We start from the raw sequence: 15,552 nt of genomic DNA on the forward strand, positions 1-15,552 counted from the left end.
AAGTAATAGATAACTGGTAAAGTTTGGATGTTGCATGTTTTTCCTTAAAGATCAGTAAAGAATAAATCTTAAACTAACAATTCAAAGGGGGAGTAGTGCCCTCCTGTTCTTTTTTTTTTCTTTCTTTTTTTTTTTTCTCACACTCTGTCTCTGCCCGACTCGGGGTGGAAAGAATTAAGTTGACATATTCACATCAAGGATTACTGCACATTGACACTAAATACACTTTATATTGTGTTACAGCACTAGAATTTTTTGAGTTTTTGTATTTTTGAAAGAAGAGGGGAAAGGGAAAGAAAAAGAGTTTTAATTTTTTTTTTTTTTTTTTTTTTTTTTTTTTTTGTCTTTTTTCACCGAGTGTGGTTTTTTGGATTTTTTTATCCTTTTCACCCTGCTACAGCCCCTTATGGGCTGCAGTGAATAAGTACACCTATACACATTAGGATTATTGTGCACACTTAATTAATACACAGTACACTGTGGTGAATGGAGAGATTTATCTCCCACCAGAAAGGGGCTTCACCTATAATGCCACCTAAACAAAAGGACAAGATAGGTAACCCCAAACACATAGATACACCTCAAGATATTCCCCAAGAAACTGGAACCGTGAATTTTTCTTGCAGTGATATGTCAGAATTTGTGGCTGAAATGGCCAAAGTCATGACACCACACCTAGAGATAGTTAAACAAGAAATCAAGACGGAGATAGCTAATCTTACAGATGAGATCAGGCAGTTCACGGCCAGAATGGACGAGGTGGAGACAAGGGTGTCTGATTTAGAGGATAGGGTGAATTCTATTGTTTCTGTGTCAGGTAATCAGGATAAGGCCATCACTCAGTTACAAAATCGAATAGAGGACCTTGAAGATAGGTCGAGGCGAAATAATTTGAGAGTGATTGGCCTACCTGAATTAACTGAATTCCGAGACTTGTTACAATTTGCTTCGGTCACCCTGCCCCAGGCCCTCTTGATTCCACCTCCCCCCACACCAATTCTGATTGAGAGAGCACATAGAATTGGGATATTTAGAGAAAATAGCCTTACCTCCAGGCCAAGGCCTGTTATTTTTAAGTTTGTCAATTACCAAGACAAAGTTTTATTTTTGAGTTACTATAGGAAGCTTAATGTCCTCAATATTAAATCTCATAGGATTTGGATCTATCAAGATTTCTCTGCTGAAACTAGAGCCAAAAGAAAGGAAATGGCCCCTTTTTTTTATAAATTCCTCAAAGCTGAATGTAATGTTAGGTTAGTGTATCCTGCAAAACTTCTAATTAATAAGGCTGGAATTTCTTATGTAGTGAATAGTAGCGAGGAAGCCTTGGCTCTATGCAAAAAAATGGACATCTTGTGATCAGGCATAAAATAAAGGCATCCGACCTGTTGTATTTAGTAATAGTTTGTAGAAAGGAGTTGATTATTATGCATTGGAATTGGAATATGTATCCTGTTAACTTGTTGGAAAAGTTTTTAAAATGTGTTTTTTTTTGTTTTTTTCTTTTCTTCTTTCTTTCTTCGGCTCTTTCTCTGCCCTTCCTGGTTCTCCCCTTCCCCCATACCTGCCTTCTCGATATTCAGGTTCCTCTTTGGGACATGCAGTTGAATCTCTCCTACGGAGATCATGTTAGATAATCTTAGCTTGGTATCGTTTAATGTAGGGGGTATAAACTCCCCAATAAAAAGGAAGGCGATAATTAAACACTTGGCGAAATTTAAACCAAATATTGCCTTCCTCCAAGAGAAACACTTAAAAGAGTCAGAAACGCTGAAACTGCAGACTAATTGGGTAGGAGAAGTGATTGCCTCCCCTTTTAAATCTTGTAAAAGAGGAGTTGCTATCCTCTTTAATAAAAATCTGGAATACAAAATAGAATCAGTCAAACGAGACGTAGAAGGTCGGTTTTTAATTGTTGAAATTACTGTTAATAAAAGTCGCTATGTATTATGCAACATTTATGGTCCCAATAAAGCAGACAAAGTATTCTGGGATAAGATGTTACTATATCTTCATAAATTTGTTGGGCAACAACTTATAGTGGCGGGCGATTTTAATTTGGTAGCGGATCCCATCTTAGACAGAGATAAAGAAGTATTCAGTTTTCCGCGGGATAGGAAGATTCGTATCCTTCAGAAATTTTGTTCGCAATTAGGATTAATAGATGTTTGACGCAACCAAAACCCAGATGTAAGAGCATTTACATGTTTATCCAAAGGGCATCACTCCTTATCAAGGATAGACTTCTTTTTGGTCACAAATTGGCTGGGGTTGGAAAGCAGACATTGGAGACATAACGATTTCAGATCATGCTACAATTTCATTGCTACTTAATATAATATCTAGACAAACTGCCTCTAGTCAAACGTTTTTTTCCCCTAAATATTTAGTAAATAATGGGAATTTTCAGAACTGGTTAAGTAATCAATGGCGTGAATATGAGTCTTTTAATAATTCTTATGCAGATAAACCAGAGGTATATTGGGAAGCGGCGAAAGCCGTAATGCGTGGCGAGATCAAAGCATATCTATGCAAACGTAAAAGAAAATTTAAACACCTAGAGATACAAATGAATAATCGTGTGAGAAATGCGTACACGGCATATTTGAGAGAGCATTCTAGAGAGGAATGGCGGAAATATTTAGAGGCGAAAACAGCACGAGATATTTTTATCCAGCGCAACATTTCAGCTGAAGTGCAAAGGCAAAAGGCTCTATATGGTGGCTTTGCGGGACGCTCTGCCAAATTTTTGGCTAAATTAACTAAAGCAACTCATCATAACATAATAACCGCCATTGGATCCAAGACAAATAGATTCATTAAAAACGAAGATATTTGTAAAAAATGTTATCAATATTTTTCTGACTTATATAAAGCAGAGGATTATGATATGGGAAGGCAGAAACAATTTTGGGACAAGATTAAGACACCTAAAAATTTGCCAGAAATCTTAGTAGAAATTAATAAACCGATCAAAGACCAAGAAGTCGATGCAGCAATTAAAGCAGCAAAAACTAATAAAGCTGCAGGCCCAGATTGTCTCCCTATTGAATTTTATAGGATACTTCAGTCTCAGATTGTCTCTAGTCTTACGAAACTATTTAATTATTATTTAATTGAGAACAATAAGTGTTCAACATATTTCGCTGCTGCGGTGGTCTCGTTGATTCCAAAGAAAAACAAAGATTTGGAACTACCAGAATCCTACAGACCTATATCGGTCCTCAATACGGATTACAAACTTTTAACATCTATCCTAGCGAAAAGATTAAAGCCTCATTTAGGATCAATAATTCATGAAAATCAGTCAGGGTTTATGGCTGGGAGAAATCCTACTAAAAACACTCGTAAGATCATGACACTGCTTGATTTTTATTGGAATAAACTTAGAACAGCAAGGCAGAATAATGTACCGGACTTAGCATTATTAACGATCAACGCAGAGAAAGCGTTCGATCGTATTTGGTGGCGGCATTTATTTTTCTCACTAGAGCAATTTGGTTTGTCGGGGCATATCTTAGAATTTACACGATTGATATATAGCTCTCCAATATCCTCATTATTAATTAACGGGGAAATTTCACAACGTTTATTTTTACAGCGGGGCACCCGGCAGGGATGCCCCTTATCACCATTATTATTTAATATATCCCTAGAACCTTTTGCAATTTTACTTCGTCAACAACTAAAGGGGATCTGTGTTGGAGATCAAAAACTTGTTTTGCTGATGTACGCAGATGATATAATTTTGTGTTTGAGTGATATTGCCCAAAGTCTTTCTCTTTTATTAGAATCAACAGAATTGTTTGGTGCAATCTCAGGATACAAAATCAATCTTAATAAATCCGAATTGTTATGGATCAATAAGAAAAAACAGAAAATTGAACATCCATTTTCGGAGACCACGCAAATTACGTATCTTGGTATCAGACTAAGTGTGAACCCAGAAGAATGGTATAAACTTAATTTTACTAAGTGCTTTCTGGAGTGTACTAAAAGAATGGAGGGATGGAAAAATCTGCCCATCTCTCTATTAGCTAGAGCCACACTTATAAAAACTATCCTTTTCCCTAAAGTGTTTTATTTTATTCAGAATATTCCGATTCCAATTAAGAAAATAGATTTAAATAAATTCAATAGGGCATGTTCCATATTACTTTGGAAAGGAGCTAGAGCACGAATTTCTGTGGCACGGCTTACGCGTAGTAGAGATGCGGCAGGTCTATCTCTTCCAAATATTCAATTTTACAGTCTAGCAGCACGTGTAAAGGTGGCAGTTGATTGGTTAACTGAACAAAACCAGGTATCTGAGGTTGCATGGGAGACCGCTCTTATAATCCCGTTCCGACTGGAGGCTATTTTACATTGCCCTATGACTGCACTTCCTTCGTCCCTGTTTTCATTGATAACATTTAGAAACATTATTTGCGCATGGCAAAAATTCTGTGTTCTGTTAGGATGTTCTCCATATTTATCAAAATATTTGCCCATTACAGGGAATCCAAATTTTGTTCCAGGTCTGTCTGTTGAGGTCTTCAGGATATGGTCCTCCAAAGGTTTGATATTTGTTGCACAGTTGTTGAAGTCCGATTCAACATTAGTGTCTTTTGCCGAACTAAGACAACAATATGGACTTTTGAATAAAGAGTTTTATGCTTATCTACAGATAAGACATTATATTTTTGAACTTAAGCAAAATTATGGAGATGAATGGATAGTCATGTTTCAATCTCCAATTAATAGTTTTCAACATGGTTTATACTCTATCGCCCCGTTTTATGTGCTTCTTAATCTTGGACCTTCCAATGAACAAAGAGAACATATTGTTGCGAAATGGAATAACCTCCTCCCTGAGATAAGTGATCAAACTATAATAAATACATTTAAAATTATGGGGAAAAGCTGGGTGTTGACCTCATGGAGAGAATCCCAGGTGAAGATTTCTTTCATGACCTATCTGACTCCAGCAAAGTTGTCGGAGTGGTACAAGGTAACGATCTGCTGTCCTAAGTGTTCTGCTGTTAAAGCAGATCTTATGCATTGTTTTTGGGCCTGTCCAAAAATTGAGCAATTTTGGCTGAAAATAATGTATTGGATGCGAACAACTCTTAACTTGATTTATCATATTCAACCATTAGATATATTCTTCTTGGCCCAGCCACAAGGAATTCTGCGGCATGTCAGACTAATTAACATGATTATACTTTTAGGGCGGAACATGGTATTGAGAGCGTGGAAAGCCAAAGCAGCTCCTAGCGTGAAAGAGCTTAAAAATGCGCTGCATGTACAATATACACATGATCAAATGAATCTTCAAAATCCGACAGATAGCCGACTAGAGATGTTCTTTAAACAGTGGAAGATATTCATCTTATCATTCCCAGTAGAGACTCAAATTATGATGGTTAAGCCTTTTAGGGATTCGATATATGTTCAACTACAAATATTGGCCGGCAACTTTCCTAGTATATGGGGGAAAGATTCCAGAGGGATGATTGGACGGGAGATTGAGGAGAACAGGATGGAATGAGTTTCTTTCATGTAATTAGCAAGAGTCCATGAGCTAGTGACGTATGGGATATACATTCCTACCAGGAGGGGCAAAGTTTCCCAAACCTCAAAATGCCTATAAATACACCCCTCACCACACCCACAAATCAGTTTTACAAACTTTGCCTCCTGTGGAGGTGGTGAAGTAAGTTTGTGCTAGATTCTACGTTGATATGCGCTCCGCAGCAGGTTGGAGCCCGGTTTTCCTCTCAGCGTGCAGTGAATGTCAGAGGGATGTGAAGAGAGTATTGCCTATTTGAATTCAATGATCTCCTTCTACGGGGTCTATTTCATAGGTTCTCTGTTATCGGTCGTAGAGATTCATCTCTTACCTCCCTTTTCAGATCGACGATATACTCTTATATATACCATTACCTCTACTGATTCTCATTTCAGTACTGGTTTGGCTTTCTACTACATGTAGATGAGTGTCCTGGGGTAAGTAAGTCTTATTTTCTGTGACACTCTAAGCTATGGTTGGGCACTTTTATATAAAGTTCTAAATATATGTGTTTAAACATTTATTTGCCTTGATTCAGGATGTTCAACGTTCCTTATTTTCAGACAGTCAGTTTCATATTTGGGATAATGCATATGAATAATTCAATTTTTTCTTACCTTAAAATTTGACTTTTTTTCCTGTGGGCTGTTAGGCTCGCGGGGGCTGAAAATGCTTCATTTTATTGCGTCATTCTTGGCGCGGACTTTCTTGGCGCAAAAATTTTCTTGTCATTTCCGGCGTCATACGTGTCGCCGGAAGTTGCGTCATTTTTTTTACGTTTTTGCTCAAAAAAATGTCGGCGTTACCGGATGTGGCGTCATTTTTGGCGCCATAAGCATTTAGGCGCCAAATAATGTGGGCGTCTTTTTTGGAGCTAAAAAATATGGGCGTCATTTTTGTCTCCACATTATTTAAGTCTCTTTATTTATTGCTTCTGGTTGCTAGAAGCTTGTTCACTGGCATTTTTTTCCCATTCCTGAAACTGTCATTTAAGGAATTTGATCAATTTTGCTTTATATGTTGTTTTTTTCTTTTACATATTGCAAGATGTTCCACGTTGCAACTGAGTCAGAAGATACTTCAGGAAAATCACTGCCCAGTGCTGGAGCTACCAAGCTAAGTGTATCTGCTATAAACTTTTGGTATCTATTTCTCCAGCTGTTGTTTGTATTGCATGTCATGTCAAACTTATTAATGCAGATAAAATTTCCTTTAGTACTGTTACATTACCTGTTGCTGTTCCGTCAACATCTAATTTTCAGAGTGTTCCTGATAACATAAGAGATTTTATTTTTTTAAATCCATTAAGAAGGCTATGTCTGTTATTTCTCCTTCTAGTATACATAAAAGTCTTTTAAAACTTCTCTTTTTTTCAGATGAATTTTTAAATGAACATCATCATTCTGATACTGATAATGGTTCTTCTGGTTCAGAGGTTTCTGTCTCAGAGGTTGATGCTGATAAATCTTTGTATTTGTTCAAGATGGAATTTATTCTTCTTTACTTAAAGAAGTATTATTTGCATTAGAAATAGAGGATTCTGGTCCTCTTGATACTAAATGTAAACGTTTAAATAAGGTTTTTAAATCTCCTGTAGTTATTCCAGAAGTGTTTAATCTCCCTGATGCTATTTCTGAAGTAATTTCCAGGGAATGGAATAATTTGGGTAATTTATTTACTCCTTCTAGACGTTTAAGCAATTATATCCTGTGCCATCTGACAGATTAGAGTTTTTTGGGACAAAAATCCCTAAGGTTATGGGGCTGTCTCTACTCCTGCTAATGTACTACTATTCCTACGGCAGATAGTACTTCATTTAAGGATCCTTTAGATAGGAAAATTGAATCTTTTCTAAGAAAAGCTTACTTATGTTCAGGTAATCTTCTTAGACCTGCTATATTTTTAGCGGATGTTGCTGCAGCTTCAACTTTTTGGTTAGAAGCTTTAGCGCAACAAGTAACAGATCATAATTTTATAGCATTATTATTATTCTATAACATGCTAATAATTTTATTGGTGATACCATCTTTTGATATCATTAGAGTTGATATCAGGTATATGTCTCTAGCTATTTTAGCTAGAAAAGCTTTATGGATTAAACTTGGAATGCTGATATGTCTTCTAAGTTAACTTTGCTTTCCCTTTCTTTCCAGGGTAAATAATCATTTTCGTTCCTTTCCTCGCAACAAGGAACGAAAGCCTGATCCTTCATCCTCAGGAGCGGTATCAGTTTGGAAACTATTTCCAGTTTGGAATATATCCAAGCCTTATAGAAACCTAAGCTCCTAAGTACCTATGAAGGTGCGGCCTTTATTCCAGCTCAGCTGGTATGGGGCAGATTACGTTTTCTTCAAAGAAATTTGGATCAATTCCGTTCTCAATCTCTGGTTTCAGAACATTGTTTCAGAAAGGTACAGAATTGGCTTCAAGTTAAGGCCTCCTGCTAAGAGATTTTTTTCTTTCCCGTGTCCCAGGTAACACAGCAAAGGCTCAGCATTTCTGAAATGTGTTTCAGATCTAGAGTTTGCTGGAGTAATTATGCCAGTTCCAGTTCTGGAACAGGGGCTGGGGTTTTATTTTATCTCTTCATTGTACCAAAGAAGGTCAATTCCTTCAGACCAGTTCCGGATCTATCATTATTGAATCGTTATGTTAGGATACCAACATTCAAGATGGTTACTGTAGGACTATCCTGCCTTTTGTTTAGCAAGGGCATTATATGTCTACAATAGATTTACAGGATGTGTATCTGCATATTCCGATTCATCCAGATTACTTTTAGTGTCTGAGATTCTCTTTTTAGACAAGCATTACCAGTTTTGTGGCTCTACCGTTTGGCCTAGCCTCAGTTCCAAGAATTTTTTTCAAAGGTTCTCGGTGCCCTTCTTTCTGTAATCAGAGAACAGGGTTTTGGTATTTCCTTATTTGGACGATATCTTGGTACTTGCTCAGTCTTCTCATTTCGAAGAATCTCATACGAATCGACTTGTGTTGTTTCTTCAAGTTCATGGTTGGAGGATCAATTTACCAATCAGTTCATTGATTCCTCAGACAAGGGCAACCTTTTTAGGTTTCTAGATAGATTCAGTGTCTATGACTCTGTCCTTGTCAGACAAGAGAAGTTTAACATTAATATCAGCTTGTCAAAACCTTCAGTTACAATCATTCCCTTTGGTAGCCTTATGCATGGAAATGTTAGGTCTTAGGACTGCCGCATCAGATGCGATCTCCTTTGCTCGTTTTCACATGTGACCTCTTCAGCTCTGTATGCTGCACCAATGGTGCAGGGATTACTCAAAGATATCTCAATTAATATCTTTAAACCGATTTTACGACACTCTCTGACATGGTGGACAGATCACCATTGTTTAGTTCAGGGGGCTTCTTTGTTCTTCCGACCTGGACTATAATCTCAACAGATGCAAGTCTTACAGGTTGGGGAGCTGTGTGGGGGTATCTGACGGCACAAGGGGTTTGGGAATCTCAGGAGGTGAGATTTCCGATCAATATTTTGGAACTCCGTGCAATTTTCAGAGCTCTTCAGTCTTGGCCTCTTCTGAAGAGAGAGTTGTTCATTTGTTTTCAGATAGACAATGTCACAACTGTGGCATACATCAATCATCAAGGAGGGACTCACAGTCCTCTGGCTATGAAACAAGTATCTCGAATTTTGGTTTGGGCGGAATCCAGCTCCTGTCTAATCTCTGCGGTTCGTATCCCAGGTATGGACAATTGGAAAGCGGATTATCTCAGTCGCCAAACGTTGCACCTGGGCGAATGGTCTCTTCACCCAGAGGTATTTCCTCAGATTGTTCAAATGTGGGAATTCCCAGAAATAGATCTGATGGCTTCTCATCTAAACAAGAAACTTCCCAGGTATCTGTCCGGATCCCGGGATCCTCGGGCGGAGGCAGTGGATGCATTATCACTTCCTTGGAAGTATCATCCTGCCTATATCTTTCCGCCTCTAGTTTTTCTTCCAAGAGTAATCTCCAAGATTCTGAAGGAATGCTGGTTTGTTCTGCTGGTAGCTCCGGCATGGCCTCACAGGTTTTGGTATGCGGATCTGGTCCGGATGGCCTCTTGCCAACCGTGGACTCTTCCGTTAAGACCAGACCTTCTGTCGCAAGGTCCCTTTTTCCATTAGGATCTGAAATCCTTAAATTTAAAGGTATGAAGATTGAACGCTTGATTCTTGGTCAAAGAGGTTTCTCTGACTCTGTGATTAATACTATGTTACAGGCGCGTAAATCTGTATCTAGAGAGATATATTATAGAGTCTGGAAGACTTATATTTCTTGGTGTCTTTCTCATCATTTTTTGGCATTCTTTTAGAATACCGAGAATTTTACAGTTTCTTCAGGATGGTTTAGATAAGGGTTTGTCCGCAAGTTCCTTGAAAGGTCAAATCTCTGCTCTTTCTGTTCTTTTTCATAGAAAGATTGCTATTCTTCCTGATATTCATTGTTTTGTACAAGCTTTGGTTCGTATAAAACCTGTCATTAAGTCAATTTATCCTCTTTGGAGTTTGAATTTGGTTCTGGGGGCTCTTCAAGCTCCTCCGTTTGAACCTATGCATTCATTGGACATTAAATTACTTTCTTGGAAAGTTTTGTTCCTTTTGGCAATCTCTTTTGCCAGAAGAGTTTCTGAATTATCTGCTCTTTCTTGTGAGTCTCCTTTTCTGATTTTTCATCAGGATAAGGCGGTGTTGCGAACTTCTTTTTGATTTTTTACCTAAAGTTGCAACAACATTAGTAGAGAAATTGTGGTTCCTTCATTATGTCCTAATCCTAAGAATTCTAGGGAGGAATCGTTGCATTCTTTGGATGTTGTTAGAGCTTTGAAATATTATGTTGAAGCTACTAAGTCTTTCCGTAAGACTTCTAGTTTATTTGTTATCTTTTCCGGTTCTAGAAAAGGCCAGAAAGCTTCTGCCATTTCTTTGGCATCTTGGTTGAAATCTTTATTTCATCATGCTTATGTCGAGTTGGGTAAAACTCCGCCTCTAAGGATTACAGTTCATTCTACTAGTTCAGTTTCTACTTCCTGGGCGTTTAGGAATGAAGCTTCGATTGATCAGATTTGCAAAGCAGCAACTTGGTCCTCTTTGCATACTTTTACTAAATTCTACCATTTTGATGTATTTTCTTCTTCTGAAGCAGTTTTTGGTAGAAAAGTACTTCTGGCAGTGGTTTCAGTTTGAATCTTCTGCTTATGTTTTTCATTAAACTTTATTTTGGGTGTGGATTATTTTCAGCAGGAATTGGCTGTCTTTATTTTATCCCTCCCTCTCTAGTGACTCTTGTGTGGAAATATCCACATCTTGGGTAGTCATTATCCCATACGTCACTAGCTCATGGACTCTTGCTAATTACATGAAAGAAAACATAATTTATGTAAGAACTTACCTGATAAATTCATTTCTTTCATATTAGCAAGAGTCCATGAGGCCCGCCCTTTTTTGTGGTGGTTATGATTTTTTTGTATAAAGCACAATTATTCCAATTCCTTATTTTATATGCTTTCGCACTTTTTTCTTATCACCCCACTTCTTGGCTATTCGTTAAACTGAATTGTGGGTGTGGTGAGGGGTGTATTTATAGGCATTTTAAGGTTTGGGAAACTTTGCCCCTCCTGGTAGGAATGTATATCCCATACGTCACTAGCTCATGGACTCTTGCTAATATGAAAGAAATGAATTTATCAGGTAAGTTCTTACATAAATTATGTTTTTAGGTTTCCAGATAGTTTGTGTCACTGTCCTTGTCTCTATCAGACAAGGGATAATGTTATTGGGTTCCGTCTATCGGTACCTTTAGTCTCTATTATTTCCTTCAGTTGCTATATATGCATAGAAGTTTTAGGTCTTATGGCCACAGCATTGGATTCAATTCCCTTTGCTCATTTTCACTAGAAAGAACCTTTCCAGTCTTTTATAAGTGTTGTTTCTTCAAGAACATGGTTGGAGGATCAATTTACCAAAAGGTTTGTTTGATTCCTAAGACAAGGGTAACCTTTTTAGGTTTCCTGATAGATTCAGTGTTCTTGATTCTGTCTCTGACGGACAAGAGGCGTCTAAAATTGGTTTCAGCTTATCGAAACCTTCAGTCTCAATCTTTCCCTTCGGTAGCCTTATGCATGGAAATTCTAGGTCTTATGACTGCTGCATTGGACGCGATCCCCTTTGCTCGTTTTCACATGCGACCTCTTCAGCTCTGTATGCTGAACCAGTGGTGCAGGGATTATACAAAGATATCTCAATTAATATCTTTAAAACCGATTGTTCGACACTCTCTGACGTGGTGGACAGACCACCATCGTTTAGTTCAGGGGGCTTCTTTTGTTCTTCCAACCTAGACTGTGATCTCAACAGATGCAAGTCTGACAGGTTGGGGAGCTGTATGGGGGTTTCTGACAGCACAAGGGGTTTGGGAATCTCAGGAGGCGAGATTACCAATCAACATTTTTGGAACTCCGTGCAATTTTCAGAGCTCTTCAGTCGTGGCCTCTTCTAAAGAGAGAGTCGTTCATTTGTTTCTAGACGGACGATGTCACAACCATGGCATATGTCAATCATCAAGGAGGAACTCACAGTCCTCTGGCTATGAAAGAAGTCTCTCGAATACTTGTATGGGCGGAATCCAGCTCCTGTCTAATTTCTGCGGTTCATATCCCAGGTATAGACAATTGGGAAGCGGATTATCTCAGTCGCCAAAAGCTATATCCGGGCGAATGGTTTCTTCACCCAGAGGTATTTCTTCAGATTGTTCAAATATGGGGACTTCCAGAAATAGGTCTGATGGCTTCTCATCTAAACAAGAAGCTTCCCAGGTATCTGTCCAGATCCAGGGATCCTCAGGCGGAAGCAGTGGATGCATTGTCACTTCCTTGGAAGTATCATCCTGCTTATATCTTTCCGCCTATAGTTCTTTTTCCAAGATTCTAAAGGAACGTTCGTTTATTCTGCTGGTGGCTCCAGCATGGCCTCACAGGTTTTGGTATGCGGATCTTGTCCGGATGGCCACTTGACAACCGTGGACTCTTTCGTTAAGACCAGACCTTCTATCGCAAGGTCCTTTTTTCCATCAGGTTCTCAAATCCTTAAATTTGAAGGTATGGAGATTGAACGCTTGATTCTCAGTCATAGAGGTTTCTCTGACTCTGTGATTAATACTATGTTACAGGCTCGTAAAACTATATCTAGGAAGATATATTATTGAGTCTGGAAGATTTACATTTCTTGGTGTTTTTCTCATCATTTTTCTTGGCATTCTTTTAGAATTCCTAGAATTTTACAGTTTCTTCAGGATGGTTTGGATAAGGTTTGTCTGCAAGTTCCTTGAAAGGTCAAATCTCTGCTCTTTCTGTTCTTTTTCACAGAAAGATTGCTAGTCTTCCTGATATTCATTGTTTTGTACAAGCTTTGGCTCGTATAAAACCTGTTATTAAGTCAATCTCTCCTCCTTGGAGTTTGAATTTGGTTCTGGGGGCTTTTCAAGCTCCTCCGTTTGAAACTATGCATTCGCTGGACATTAAATTACTTTCTTGGAAAGTTTTGTTTCTTTTGGCCATCTCTTCTGCTAGAAGAGTTTCTGAATTATCTGCTCTTTCTTGTGAGTCTCCTTTTCTGATTTTTCATCAGGATAAGGCGGTGTTGCGAACTTCTTTTAAATTTTTACCTAAGGTTGTGAATTCTAACAACATTAGTAGATAAATTGTGGTTCCTTCATTGTGTCCTAATCCTAAGAATTCTAAGGAAAAGTCGTTGCATTCTTTGGATGTAGTTAGAGCTTTGAAATATTATGTTGAAGCTACTAAGGATTTCCGAAAGACTTCTAGTCTATTTGTTATCTTTTCCGGTTCTAGGAAAGGTCAGAAGGCTTCTGCCATTTCTTTGGCATCTTGGTTAAAATCTTTGTTTCATCATGCCTATGTCGAGTCGGGTAAAACTCCGCCTCAAAGGATTACAGCTCATTCTACTAGGTCAGTTTCAACTTCCTGGGCGTATAGGAATGAAGCTTCAGTTGATCAGATTTGCAAAGCAGCCACTTGGTCTTCTTTGCATACTTTTACTAAATTCTACCATTTTGATGTGTTTTCTTCTTCTGAAGCAGTTTTTGGTAGAAAAGTACTTCAGGCAGCTGTTTCAGTTTGATTCTTCTGCTTATAATTTCAGTTTTTTCCATTATAAGATTTAAACTTTATTTTGGGTTTAGATTTTTTTCAGCGGAATTGGCTGTCTTTATTTTATCCCTCCCTCTCTAGTGACTCTTGCGTGGAAAGATCCACATCTTGGGTAGTCATTATCCCATACGTCACTAGCTCATGGACTCTTGCTAATTACATGAAAGAAAACATAATTTATGTAAGAACTTACCTGATAAATTAATTTCTTTCATATTAGCAAGAGTCCATGAGGCCCACCCTTTTTTGTGGTGGTTATGATTTTTTTGTATAAAGCACAATTATTCCAATTCCTTATTTTTTATGCTTTCGCACTTTTTTCTTATCACCCCACTTCTTGGCTATACGTTAAACTGATTTGTGGGTGTGGTGAGGGGTGTATTTATAGGCATTTTGAGGTTTGGGAAACTTTGCCCCTCCTGGTAGGAATGTATATCCCATACGTCACTAGCTCATGGACTCTTGCTAATATGAAAGAAATGAATTTATCAGGTAAGTTCTTACATAAATTATGTTTTTCCCTCCTTTTTTTTTTTTTGTTGTTGTTTTGTTTTGTTTAGTTTTGTCAAAGGTGGAAAGATACGGGATTTAATGCAATGAAGGATAAATATGTGCTTAAAATATAGCAATGCTTGAATATAATTTATTAGCGAGGTTCTTTTTGATGGCTATAGGTGTTTAAAGGCCAGATAATTTTTGTTTAGGAAAATATTGTTTGGGTATGTATCAAGTTAAGAGAAATGTTTTCTTTGTTTTTGGATGAACTATGTTGTATATAAAAATCTAATAAAAATGATAATAAAAAAAAAAAAGATAAACTTGTTAAGGCTGATATAGGCAGCATGAAAAGTATTCAGAGTACTATTACAGGTAAAACACGTGAAGGATGTTTTCCATGTTTATCATGCATCAATTGTAATTCCATGATTAAAGGTGACAGTTTTTGTCACCCTTATACAGGTAAAAAATATATGATTAGGAATATTTGACTTGCAGATCAAAATATATCATTTATGCCATTAAATGTCCTTGCTCTTTAATTTACATTGGGCAATCGACTAGAGAGGCACGTGAAAGAATTTCTGAACACAAGTCAAACATTAGATGTAGTGATATGGATGCTCCGGTTGCTTCTCATTTTTTGAAGGCTGGCCACAGAATTAGTCAGCTACAGTTTCAGGTGATTGAGCAGGTACATATGCCTAGAAGAGGTGGTGATAGGGAGAATATACTTAACAAGCAAGAGACTTTTTGGATCAATGAGTTAAATACCCTATGGCCTAAGGGACTCAATAGGGAATGCAAATGGACAGAATTTTGGTAAATTTATGAGATGTATTTACATGGAATGACATTTATTGTGTATGACATACCTACTGCTTTGTGTTTAACATTATCTGACCAATTCCATTTATGAATTTATTTAACCCCTTAATGACCACAGGACTTTTCCATTTTCTGTCCGTTTGGGACCAAGGCTATTTTTACATTTTTGCGGTGTTTGTGTTTAGCTGTAATTTTCTTCTTACTCATTTACTGTACCCACACATATTATATACCGTTTTTCTCGCCACTAAATGGACTTTCTAAAGATACCATTATTTTCATCATATCTTATAATTTACTATAAAAAAAATATATAAAATATGAGGAAAAATGGAAAAAAACACACTTTTTCTAACTTTGACCCCCAAAATCTGTTACATATCTACAACCACCAAAAAACACCCATGCTAAATAGTTTCTAAATTTTGTCCTGAGTTTAGAAATACCCAATGTTTACATGTTCTTTGCTTTTTTTGCAAGTTATAGGG

The sequence above is a fragment of the Bombina bombina genome, chromosome 6 (assembly GCF_027579735.1).
Source record: "Bombina bombina isolate aBomBom1 chromosome 6, aBomBom1.pri, whole genome shotgun sequence".
Lineage (NCBI taxonomy): Eukaryota > Metazoa > Chordata > Amphibia > Anura > Bombinatoridae > Bombina > Bombina bombina.